General features: G+C 47.2%; 1 long non-coding RNA gene across 1 annotated transcript; it reads right to left on the bottom strand.

The window, feature by feature from the left end:
• Positions 1–277: 277 nt before the first annotated feature.
• Positions 278–4,862, bottom strand: LOC309975441. Its single transcript, XR_014326944.1, has 3 exons — positions 4,696–4,862; positions 1,919–2,019; positions 278–477 (listed from the first exon to the last, which is right to left on the bottom strand). It is a non-coding gene; the product is annotated as an uncharacterized lncRNA (long non-coding RNA).
• Positions 4,863–10,350: the final 5,488 nt, after the last annotated feature.

Here is a 10,350-nt window from a genome sequence, read left to right as displayed (position 1 = left end):
CTCTCCCCCACCGCCACCTCCTCCTCCTATCACCCCTCACCAAATAAATTAAGTAGTATGGGTACTTTTAATGATGATGATTTTTTGGGGGGGGGGTTCGAAGGCCTCTCACTGTTGTGGCCTCTCCCATTGCGGAGCACAGGCTCCGGACGTGCAGGCTCAGCGGCCATGGCTCACGGGCCCAGCCGCTCCACGGCATGTGGAATCTTCCTGGACCAGGGCACGAACCCGTGTCCCCTGCATCGGCAGGCGGACTCTCAACCACTGCGCCACCAGGGAAGCCCAATGATGACGATTTATTAAAAGAAACAATTATTTTCCCTTCCCCACCACATCCCTTGTCATCTCCATCCACGGGCCCCCATTTTCATCTGTCTTCCTGGGCAAGGAGTTTCAAATAGTCACATCTTTGAAGACAGGAACTCCAGGAAGGGATGAACAACTATTAGAGAAGGATGGCCCTTAGGATGTCTTCATCTGCGAAATGGACAAAAAAATTAGGCATGAGACCTGCTGTTTGGGGGACCTGGATCCACAGAATACAATTGAGAGGCAAGAGTTCCCAGTTCTGGGAATCAGTAAGAACCTGCCAGGAACCAGCAAGGCCGTAAGCACCCCAAGGATTGTGGGTGGATAGGAAAAATAATACATTCTGAACACAAGCAAGTTATTTTTAAAGTATGTGTTGATTCTGTTGTGTTCAGTACAACTTAATTTATAATCAAAACTGAATCCTTGTAGCTTTCTATTATGCATTTTTTTCAATCAATGGCTATTGACAATAAAGGAAATACTATGTGAGGCCCCTGAAATATTTTTATAGTAAAAGGGTTCTTATAGTATAATATGGCAATGTGCACCTAAGGCTTAAAATTAGCATACTCCTTGGTCATCAATTATACACCTTATTCCAAGGAAGTTAATAAGGGCATATATACCAATTCAGTATTCACTACAGCCATATTAATGATGTAAAAAATAAGAAATATATTAAATGTGTATTAATGGGGTTGGTAAGTATATGAACATACATGTGTATGAACATATGTGCATGAACATACATGCACATATGGAGCACACGTGAAGGGTATTAAAGATGATGGGATAGAAACATCAGTGTTGATATTAAAAGTTGTTCACTAACTATTTCTTTTTTTTTTCTTTCTGGGCCGCACTGTGCAGCTTGTGAGATCTTAGCTCCCCAAACAGGGATCGAACCCGCGAACCCGGGCCCTTGTCAGTGAAAGCTCAGAGTCCTAACGACTGGACCGCCAGGAAATTCCCTCACTAGCTATTTCTAAGTGAAATAATCAAGAAATCAAAATAGGTACAAGATTATCTCTTTTTTTTTTTTTTTTTTTTGGCGATACCTGGGCCTCTCACTGTTGTGGCCTCTCCCGTTGCGGAGCACAGGCTCCGGACACGCAGGCTCAGCGGCCATGGCTCACGGGCCCAGCCGCTCCGCAGCTTGTGGGATCTTCCCGGACCCGGGCACGAACCCGTGTCCCCTGCAACGGCAGGCGGACTCTCAACCACTGTGCCACCAGAGAAGCCCAGATTATCTCATTTTTTTAATAAATATTATATATGTGTGTATGTGTTATAATGTGTACCAAAGTGTTAAGCAAACATCATTTTGGGGTGGAGGGTTATGGGTGATTTTTATCTTTTTTTTTCCCTCAAATAGTCTGATCTTTCTCTAGGATATACCGGATAATGAAATTATTTTAAAGATTTGGAAACCACCATCCTGTGATAGGTGCTTCTTTTTCTTGGGAAGGGTGGGTGATGAGGAAGAGGCCACAGAGAGACTGGCTTCCATCCCACTCATTTCTGGAAGGTCCTATTGGGGCCAAGCGTACCGCCTGCCTGGTTTGGACATGGTTTGAGGAAGCAGGGAAGGGCCTGATGTTTTTACCTGTCCTTAGTCCGAGACACATTCGTGGCCACAACCATTCCTGACGCAGTGCTCCTCTGGACCACAGTCCCAGTCACCACTGCAGAGCTCAACGCAGGTGCCTACGTTAGAACAGACCAGCTGAACACCGCCATGCTATAGCCACAGGTGCTAGAGAGGCCAGCCCTTGATTAAGGAGCCAATTCCACTTTTTCTTTTGGTTCAATCCATAGTATAATTTATAAATGATTACTTGCAAAATAACACTCATTAACATTTTATATGTTTCAGTGAAAAACAATGCATTCACACAATCTCAACAAAGCAAGGCCTACTTTAAAGAAGGGGATAATTGTGCCTGTGGAGGGGAAGTGCAAAGAAGTCCACTTCAATGTCCTCACTTCTCCTCTCTGCAGGGAAAGGGGCAGAGAAGGGGAGACTCACATTTACCAAATGGCAGCAAGGGTGCCCTGCAGTCACCTTGTGCAGTGAGTCTGACTGGCCCCATTTTATAAGAGTGGCAGCTGGGGTGCACAGAGGTGACTCTCCTACTAGTCAGTACAGAAGTGGGAACCAACCCAGACCCGCCTGGCCCCTAGGCCATGCTCCCTCTGCCATCCCGCAGGGTGAAACTGACCCTGACATGAAGAGCACATCTCCAGATTTCAAGGAGTCACTCCTGACCTGAGTGGAGGCTCCCCATGTTCCCAGAGCCTCAAGGTTAGTCTTCGAGGGCCAATGAAATAGGTTCAAGAAGCTAGTTAAGAGCCCCCCCCCCAAGGGTTTCTAACAAAATGTGTGCAGAGCTCTGGACGAACGTGTGTTGTGCTTGGGTTGGTTACTCAGCTGTGATCAGGAGATTCTCTACCTGATTCTGTCTCTGCACCTCTCTGGGCCTTTGTTTTCTCATACGTAAAAAGAAGCCCTTGGATGCAACAGAGGTGGATGAGTTCACTCTCCAGTGTCAACTCCAGTCAATAGAGGTGGCTATTCTGATGCTGGGTTGAGAAGCGCTGGGACACCTTGTCCAGGCTCAAAGAGAAAGAGTGCTATGATTGATTAGCAATGTCTGAGGATGTAAGACAGGGGCCTGGTGGGATGTCTACAATGTACCTGCAGACCTCAGAGAAGATCAACACCATCCCTCCATGCTTTTATTAGCCGTTGTTGGTTTATGGTAAGAGAATTGGGAGACTTCTTGTCTCCACTCACAGTAGTTTGGTCACTCATTAACATCTGTTGATTTCTTACTATGTACAAAGCACAGCGGTAAGTTATTCAGGAAGTACGAAGATGTAAGATCGGGTTATTACCTTCAAGCAGCGTAGAATCTAACAATGGAGATAGGATTTATGTTTAAAGTACTAAAAGCAAAGCAGTATGTGACATGTGCCCTGAGAGAGGTTTATCCAAAGGACTAAAGGAGCTCAGAAAAGAGAGGACATTACTTCTAATTAATCAGGAAAGCTGAGTCTTGAAGTATGGAAATCTTTTAAGGGCAGAATTGAGATGGATGGTAGAGAAGAGAAAAGAATTACTAGCCAAAGTTCACAAAGGGAAAATGCAACAGGGTGGGACTAGGGAGAGGTGCATGAGGCACCCAGGGCACAAAATTTAAGGAGGCACTTGTGCAATCTTGGGGGTGAGCACCTCCCTAAATTTTGTACCCTATATGACTCATCTCCTCACTCTTAACCCTGAAATAAAAGAAATACAGGAAGAGTAGCAAATGGAAGGCTGGATAAGTATTAGGGAACATTTGGAAGTTAAGGCAGAAAGGTAAGCAGGGGACAGAGTTACAGAGGGCAGATCTTGCGGACCTGAGAAGTTGAGATTTCATTTGGTAGGTCAAGAGAGGGATGTGATGGCTGTTTACTTATGAAGATTATCTGGTGTGAGAGCATAGAATAGACCAGGATTCCACAAGCAAGCAAACTTAAGAGGGAAGAGAGGGGCAGGGAGAGCTGTCAGGAAACGATTGCACTGGCCCAAGCATGGAGTAATCAGGACTGGAAATACAGTGTGGCAATGGGGGTTGGAAAGGAAGGAACATGTGTAAGAAACAATTTCAAAGAATGAATGGTATTTGGGAACCAATTTAATGTAGTGCAAGGAGAACAAAGAAGAGACAAGTTAGAGTTGAATCCAATGACATTTAGGGAGAAGAAGATAGTGACGATAATGTAAGAGAGAAGAAAGTTGGAGGATTGATGGAGTGACAAACAATGTCAGATGCTGCAGAGGTTAAAGACTCTGGCTACTGAAGAGAGTCAAGTGATTTGTCAAGAAGATCTGGGAGAGCGATGGGGACAGCAATGGAGACTACAGTCAGTCTTCAAGGGATTAAGGAGTGAGTTATGGGGAAGAAAGGGGAGAATGAAGGTTACCCCTTTGAGAATGTTGGTGGTAAAAGGAAAAAAAGAGATTGGGATGATTCATGGTTCACATATTTAAGAAAATGTTTTCTCTAGGCGATCCAATTTATTTGCAGCAAGAGACAAAGAAACTGGTGGAGAGAGAGACCTCAGGGAGATGGAGGGTGGCTGATGAGGGTGCAGAAGCCTCCCCTTTTGGAGAGTCTAGATGGAGGGGTGACCCGGGGAAAGGAGGGGAGAAAGTAAAAGCAGAAGCAGAGAGGTTCTACAGTCAAGGTGGGTCCCTGCAATGGCTCCTTGATGGGAATATCTTCCCGTCTCTCCTTTCTTCCCCTCCTGCCCCTGCACCCACTGGTCCCCGATGGCTTACTTTCTGGCTCCCTCATACAAAAAAGGACGGGGCTACCTTCTGCATGGACTTACCCCGAAGTTTCAAGGGTCTCATGGCAGCCTGAAGCTCCTGTACCTCTGAGCTGAGGGCAATTAGGGTCACAAGGAGGAGGAAGCCTCCCCAATTCATGCTGCTGTCGGAGGTCTTTGGTAAAGATGCAGCAGGGCTGAGAACAGCTGAAATTTATCCTCTTCTGCCCCCTGAGCTGGGATGAAATGCCAAGGGTGGGGCTAGAGTCTGTGGGAGCCTAAGCCCCGCCCAGAAGCTGACATGTCCGGAGAACACACACCATGTATACTTTGGGTTATGCCACATTGTTACCTAAGCAAGTCTCTGAGCCAAGGGAACACCCTCCTCTGACTGACAAATATGACTCCTCAACCAGGAAAGCAGTGAGTGACTGAGAAAGAAGTTGAATTGGGATACTTTCATTCACTCATTCCTTTTTCAACACAAGTATCAGATGTCTTCTCTGGGCCAGGCACATGCTGGGCATGAGGAATATGTCCTTACAGTGCTTACAATGTAGGAACTGGGCGCTAGCTGGTGGAGGTACAGCCTGCTCTTTCACTTCACCCCTCCTTGTTCTGGGCCCTGGCACCTCTGGTCTAGAGGGCAGGGAGAGGCAGTAGGAGAGGCAGCAAGGGTGCTCTTAGGTCACCTGCTGGTGGTAAGGAGGCGACTCTAGTCTCCTTCTGGCTTGGTCTGATTCTTTCTACTCCTGGGCGCCAGGCAGACGTGGTGGCCTTTGCCTGTATGATACGTGTAATTGTCTTGGGATGGAGTTCCACCTCTTCTTGTCCACCTTCATTTCTGAAGACCCAATTTCCTGATATACGTGTTAAACTCTTCCAGAATGTCTCCCATCATGAAGCACTGGGGTGGGGGTGGGGTGCGACTGCAGTAACCAACCAGCTAGGCAGTGAATTTCATTTCCCCCCTTCTTGTACACACTCCTACACTAGGGGAGTGATTCTCTGAAACAAGTGCTCCCCTTGGTTTTCTGGAGGGATAGGCCCTCTTCCCTCCCCAGTAGCAGCAGGGATGGGGGAGAGACATGTATGAATTCTGGCCATCAAAACTGTGTTTCATACAATGTCTATCTTAATGTGAGATGAGGACGACTGGGCTGGTTGGTAATGGCAGGACCAGTTTGTAACCTCTTAATAAGACCCTGGGGAGCTGGTTGACTTCTCTTTACAAAGCGCAGTACTTGACGTTTCCCCAGGGCCCCTGGTTCCTAATTCTGGGGCTACAGGAAGAGAGCTGCCCTGTTATGCTCCATTTGTCACAGTTCCTGAAATGCACCAGTTAGAGGTCCTTTGGGCAAACAACTGACCTCACAAATTGCTAATACCCCTAGGTGGGTTAAGGAGTACATTTATGGGTTATTCATTATGTAATTTTGCAAACTACCTTAACTCGATCCTGCCTATCCCAACGCTGAGATTGGTTGGTGTCTAATTTCTGTAACAGGGTAAGAGCCAGAAAGAAACTTTTAGAGATGCTGAACGCTGACAAGAATATCAATCCATATGTAATTCCAAATATTTTAAAATGCTACAAAAAAGTTTAAATTGCACAAAACTCAAAGGTATGTCAAAATTAAATTCATTTCCTTTTAGATGTCCTCTTTTCTGATTTTATTTTGGGAACTCTTTTGCTGGTTCCCTAAGCTGGTTCCCTTAGTTTGTCCTTTTGGTTACTCGAAGCTGAGTGGGGCCTTCAGAGCCTTGGTAATGAGGCCCTCGTCTTCCCTGGATTTACCTTGGCATGCAGTTATTTGGTGCTGTCAGCTAAGTAGACATTTAAGCCTTATAGTTTTATAAAGCCTAAAGAAAATTTTGTCTTGTGACAAAAAAAATCTCACCAAGACCGGTAATCTGAATTGAAGCCCACCCCAAATGTGAGTGAAGGGTGTAACAACTCCCAAATGCCATTTAGTGAGCACTGGCTTCATTCCAGGCTAGGTTCTTTACCGACCTCCTCACACTTAATCCTAACAAGGCTGTGAGGTGGTCTGTTGGTTAGGAGTCTGATTGCTAAAAGAGGGAATTTAGTATGAAAATGCAAGGGTGTCATTTCTGCTTCACTTTCTTTTTTAAAAAAATTATTATTTATTTAAATTAATTAATTTATTTTTGGCTGCGTTGGGTCTTCGTTGCTGTGCGTGGGCTTCCTCTGGTTGCGGCGAGCGGGGGCTACTCTTTGCTGCGGTGCGCAGGCTTCTCATTGTGGTGGCTTCTCTTGTTGCAGAGCACGGGCTCTAGGCATGCGGGCTTCAGTAGTTGTGGCTCGCGGGCTCTAGAGCGCAGGCTCAATAGTTGTGGCACACGGGCTTAGTTGTCTGCAGCATGTGAGATGTTCCCGGACCAGGGCTCGAACCCGTGTCCCCTGCATTGGCAGGTGGATTCTTAATCACTGAGCCACCAGGGAAGTCCTCTGCTTCACTTTCACATCTACTTCATCTTTCTTTCTCTGCTGACCATCTTCCTCTGTTTTTCAAACCATATGGTAGGGGGAATGTTACCTCCCCTGAGCCCTCAAGTTCAAGATGAGTCCAGAAAGTACTAGATTTTCCCAATCACAAATTTAAAATGCCAGAGGAGAGAATCTTCTTGGCCTGGTTTGAGTCAGATGTCACCCGCGCCCCCAAACTGACAATACAGACAAAGCTGTTGAGGGCTCTGTGTGTGTGTTTGTGTAAGGGTGTATGTGTGTGAGCGTGTGTGTGTGTTGCGGTGGTATTCAGGGAGCAATTGTAATTAGGAAGACACACAACATTGTTTCCAATACAGACAGGATTATTGCCATTTTACAGATGAGAAAACTAAGTCACAGAGAGATTTAGTAACGTACCCCAGATGACAGTTAAAAGGCAGAGCCAAGCTCAAACTCCAAAAGTAGTGCTCTTCTCTAGAACACGTTACTATCAGGTTAGGTCCAAATTCTTAGAAAATAATTTTGATTCCTCTCGGTGGCACAGATGAATGAGCTTTTTAAAAAAATTTTATTTATTTATTTTATTTGTTTTTGGCTGCATTAGGTCTTTGTTGCTGTGCTCGGGCTTTCTCTACTTGCGGAGAGCGAGGGCTACTCTTCGCTGCGGCGTGTGGCCTTCTCATTGCAGTGGCTTCTCTTGTTGCAGAGCACGGGCTCTAGGCATGCAGGCTTCAGTAGTTGTGCCATGTGGGCTCAGTAGTTATGGCACGCGGGCTCTGCAGTTGTGATATTTAAAGGATGCTTCTCCTTTAAATGAAAGGAACTCTGTATTATTGGGCATTCATTATGTGCCCAGCAAGACACCGTGGTGAGTACGGGTGTATGCAGGAGCATAGGAGGCTGGTGAGAAGTGTGGGGAGTGCAGCTGGAGGCTGAGCGTGTGAGCAGATGCAGAGGTGGCACTTGAGATGTCTGCTTGCGTTTTTTCTTTGTATACGATGTCTCATGCCCCCGACTTTCCCACTCCCTTCCCCTTCTTGTCTTTGTACCGGGTCCTGACTTCCTCCTCCTGACAGTAACAGGTAGTTGCTGATAGGACTCTCCAATCGCCTTGCGAGTTTTTTTTTTTTTTTGGCTGCTTTGGGTCTTTGTTGCTGCGCGCGGGCTTTCTCTAGTTGCGGAGAGCAGGGGCTACTCTTCGTTGTAGCCTTTTCATCGCGGTGCCCTCTCTTGTTGCAGAGCACAGGCTCTAGGCGCGTGGGCTTCAGTAGTTGTGGCACGCGGGCTCAGCAGTTGTGGTGCACGGGCTTAGTTGCTCCACGGCATGTGGGATCTTCCCAGACCAGGGCTCGAACCCGTGTCCCCTGCATTGGCAGGCGAATTCTTAACCACTGCGCCACAAAGGAAGCCCACCTTGCGAGTTCTGAGGGCAGCCCCGGCAGCTCTGTGTTGAGCATGTGGAGGAGGACGCGCCCCCCTCGCCACACGCCCCACCCCCGCACGCACATCACGCTGCTGAGTGGCGTCTCCTTTGATGACAATGCAGATGGGCAGAGATGCGCTCTTCCCTTGTGCGGCCACCCTCTGCCTGGCCTTCCAGAGACTTCCACTGCAGCTGGGGCACCAGGCCTCTGTCTCCACCCACCACCCCTCCTCTCCCTGACTCCTGGGTTCCTGTCATTAGGAGAGGGTCTTCTTGAAGTTGTCTCCCACTCATGGGCCAGATAAAATGATTAGAAAACAAGCCAGAGCTGCAGCCCCTTGTCTATCCTGACTCTCAGGAGCCCACACCTGTTCCTTGGACCTGGCCGGTTCAGCAAGGTCCATTTTCTGCAACTGTGAGCCCCTGAGGGGTGAGGATTGGCTGACCTGCGCAGCCTGACCGTGCGGGCCAGCCCTCCCCAGGTGTGCCTGGGTTGAGAGCAATATAAACACCGCTCCAGGCAGCAAGAGCCCCTGCAGCTGTGCCTGACGCCATATTCTCTGCCCCGTCAGCCGTGTCGAGGCTGGGCTGATGGGTGGGAGTGAGGGGCTACGCCTTTTTGGGTGGCCCGGTGTGAGTGGGGCTCTGCTGGACTTTCTGCAGGAGTTGCCAGGCTGCCACCTGCTAAAGAAGGGATGTGTCACCCATAACTGCCGCTGGAATTTCTCCCCGGGCACAGGTGAGGAAAGAAAAAAGCAGTGGGGACCTGGACAAGAGGGGTATCTCAGGCAGGGAAATGGAAAGATTCCAGAAGAGCGCCCGGGGCCAGGACAATCCTGGCTGGCCTGCAGGCACCAAGTCGGCAGGCGTGCTGTTGCTGGTGTGGCTCCATGGCCCTTCCTGTAGGCTTTCAAGTCCTTGTACATATTCAGGTGTTTTACCTGGGAAGGGTGGGAACAGTTCAGCAGCAGCTGGCCTGGGGCTCAGCTCACGTTTACTCACAGACGCCTCGGCACGGCCCACTAGCTTTGCAATGAGGACTCTCCTTGCCCTGGGGGGGTGGGGGGGAGCTGCTGGCTGCATGGGAGACGATTCCCCACCTCTGACCAACTTCAGAATTGTTTACCACTGGAGCAAGTACCCTGATAGGGTTTTCCTCTGTATAACTGGTGGGTTCTTTTTTTTTTTCTTTTTTGGTTCAAGGTAGATTTTATTCCTCTTTTTTGTATTTATAGATATAAGCATGGAAATAATTCATTCATATAAATCCATTTATGTGAAGGGAATAACTCTTTTCTGTTTTTTTAAATTTTATTTATTTTTAAAAATTTTAAATTTAATTTTATTTATTTTTCTATACAGCAGGCTCTTATTGGTTATCTATTTTATACATATAAATGTATACATGTCAATCCCAGTCTCCCAACTCCTCCCACCACCACCCCCCACCCCCCCACGGCTTTACCCTCTCGGTGTCCATACGTTTGTTCTCTACATCTGTGTCTCTATTTCTGCCCTGCAAACTGGTTCATTTGTACCATTTTTCTAGGTTCCACATATATGCATTAATATACAATATTTGTTTTCCTCTTTCTGACTTACTTCACTCTGTAGAACAGTCTCTAGATCCATCGACGTCTCTACAAATGACCCAATTTCATTGCATTTTATGGCTGAGTAATATTCCATTTTATATATGTACCACATCTTTATCCATTCGTCTGTCTCTGGGCATTTAGGTTGCTTCCATTACCTGGCTATTGTAAATAGTGCTGCAAAGAATATTGTGGTGAATGTGTCCTTTCGATTTATGGTTTTCTCT

Source organism: Leucopleurus acutus (genome assembly GCF_964270905.1).
Source record: "Leucopleurus acutus genome assembly, chromosome: 19".
Taxonomy (NCBI): domain Eukaryota; kingdom Metazoa; phylum Chordata; class Mammalia; order Artiodactyla; family Delphinidae; genus Leucopleurus; species Leucopleurus acutus.
Note: the sequence above shows the minus strand (reverse complement) of the source record. Positions and strands in the feature narration are given on the sequence as shown.